At 36.2% G+C, this 2,730-nt stretch overlaps 1 long non-coding RNA gene across 1 annotated transcript; it reads left to right on the top strand.

Annotated features, from left to right (window-relative positions):
- Positions 1 to 540: 540 nt before the first annotated feature.
- On the top strand, positions 541 to 1,762 carry LOC134943522 (uncharacterized). Its single transcript, XR_010181586.1, has 3 exons — positions 541 to 620; positions 694 to 906; positions 1,504 to 1,762. It is a non-coding gene; the product is annotated as an uncharacterized LOC134943522 (long non-coding RNA).
- Positions 1,763 to 2,730: the final 968 nt, after the last annotated feature.

Below are 2,730 nucleotides of genomic sequence, written 5' to 3'. Positions count from 1 at the left end.
AATGTTTAAAAACAGTGGTTGTCATGTTAGAGGCTGGAGTAGTGGAAAGTGGTTTGGAAACCACTTACATGTGTAATGTCATCTTTAGATAATGTTAATTATTTATTTTAAAAAACTATATATATATATATTTTTTTGCTTGTATTTGTACCGTGACACCACACTGCAGTGTATTTTTTATAAAAATTGCTGCATTTTGTTTTTGATCATATAGTGGTAATGTGTCTTTGGAGTGCAACATCACAGAGCAATTTATATATTGCATCTGTAATATTTTTCCTTTCAATACAAAATGAAGTTTTGTGGGTTTTTTTTCTTGAACTTGTGGCCTATGTCAGTGTCCTGTACATGTTTTCCTGTGTTGATGTTGCCATAGTGCATATGTGTTTTTGTCAATGTTTTTTTTTTTTTTTTTTTATTTCTGGTCCTTATGTTTGTTTTAAATAAAAACCAAGCATTTATAAAAGAATAAATGTTTATAAGCATAATGGGTGGATGTATACACAATAGCATGAATTTTTTTTTAATTTTATTTTATACAGTGTTAGAAAAAAGCAGTACTACTCGTCGGCCAGTAACTCCTATCACATCTGATGATGATGATGATGCTGCGGAAGCAGGTAAAGTGTCCATTGTAGTTTAGGGTATGCTTGTAAAGGAATGGCCATAACAAAATTGCACTTTCATTAAAAGGTCCATCAAAAGAAGTATGGAGCAGCAGAAGTGGCACTTCTGTAAGACATCACCACAAAAAACCTGTGGCCGAAAAGAAAGCAAGGTCGTATGTCCCGGCACAAACACAGCAGGCTACCCCGCCACGAAGATTATCGTCCGTATGTTCTGTACCCCCACTCCAAATTTTGGACACAGCTCCAAGACGTCATCCACACTCCCCTCATCTTGATTGTGAGTATCAAACTGAAAAAAATGTGTAAAATGTCAGAACATAAAATCATTCGTAACCGCATTAAGTCAAAACATATCAAAAACTAAAATACTTACCCCAGTAAGTAAAAGCTGAAATGGAATCCAAGCTAAATGGCCTTGTCCACATCCAGTACAGATATGTATGTCTACTTGATCCATACAGTATGACATTGTGTGTAAGATGCTGCAACAAAAAAGCATGTTGGTTTGTTTGCAAAAAGTAAGGTTGTTTTTCCATATTTCACAAGTGTGCTTGAGGTAACATTGCAAAATACATATAAAAACATTACTATGTTTGTTTGAACAAAGCTATAAGGTAACACATTATGTATTCCAATGTTTTTTTATGGTGGAGTTTGTGTGAGCTACAATAAAACTAAAGTGTTTGCTTTCACAATTAAGTAACCAGACACATTTGCCACAAACAGACATATGTATGTATTTAAGCTATGAGTGATGATGTTGCTAGGCAGAATAGTTGAAAGCAACAGTGAATGACACGTGGTCCATGTGTAGTGATTTGTTTACATTTCTCAAACATATGGATAGCTAACGGAGATTTGTTCAACATTTCAGCTTCGAGTCCTGGGAACAGCATCTCTCCGCAACAACACCAACACAGTGACATGGAGGAGACAAACATCTTAGAAATGCAGCCATTAATGCAAGGAATGAGCCCCCCAGCACCTGTGAGTACACCACCATAGCAAAGCACACCACCACCACAACACAGCCCAACAACACCAGGAACACAAGGCCCTGATCAGGTGTTTTGGACTATTTGGGCTAGACAGCAGGCCACTAATGAAGATTGCCTGCGTAAGCAGACACAAATGTTTGCAAGCCTACCATCTCACCTCAGAAGAATATCAAGAAATCTGAGTAGACAAAATGAACAAACAACCAGAATAGGCAATACCATGGAACTCATGCGTATAGACATTACACAGGTCATGGGCAACTTACAGCGCAAGATGGAAGAACAGCACAGACAACAGCAAAGTTATATGAGCATTTTTCAAAACAATCAAAAGATTAATGAAAGTTTATTCCGAATAGTAGACAATCAAACTGCTGCTACACGTGAACTCAATGCCACCCTCACTAACCTGAATGAAACACTCAGATGCATGCACCAACAGCAAACAAGCAGCAGTTCTGGTACGACTACTCCAAATATCATGCCAGTCTCATCACCACCAAGACGATCCACCAGAGCACGACAACATGACAGTGCTAAAGGCAAAGGGTAGGACAAGCAGCCACCCAAAAAAATGTGGAAAAAAACAAGTTAGACATTTGTGATAAGTAACTCAAAATAGTTAGCAAGTGGTTTTTTTTGCAAAAAAAATATAACACATAGCTCCTTGACACTTTTTTCAACATCATTAATTAAAAGTGGTACAAACAAAAACATAAATTTTGTACGCACATTTATTCATTACCATTTTTTTTTTGTATTGGAGGAGGGAAATATTGAAGGAGCCACACATACATGTTAGCAGGAAGTAAACTGACCACTTGTTTTTTTTCTAATCATTACTCTTTCTAGATTCCAATCATTCTCTTTTCCTGCGGACAATCCAAATTACAATGTTATTGATACATATCTTAGCTTTCTTATCTATACAACATTACAAGAAGAACACAATTGAGTTGTGTAAAAAGCTTGTAATATGTTGGCTTTGTTTTGTTTGAAAAGCATTATCCAAATGAATGTCAGTATTGTTGGGACATGTTTGTGTGTGTTAAAAATTAGTAAGAATGTTTTTACACATGATGCTGAAACAAACAAATATGTAC

This window comes from Pseudophryne corroboree, chromosome 7, assembly GCF_028390025.1.
Source record: "Pseudophryne corroboree isolate aPseCor3 chromosome 7, aPseCor3.hap2, whole genome shotgun sequence".
In the NCBI taxonomy this organism is placed as follows: Eukaryota; Metazoa; Chordata; class Amphibia; order Anura; family Myobatrachidae; genus Pseudophryne; species Pseudophryne corroboree.
The sequence above is the reverse complement of the archived record's forward strand: the minus strand, read 5'-3'. Positions and strand labels throughout refer to the sequence as shown.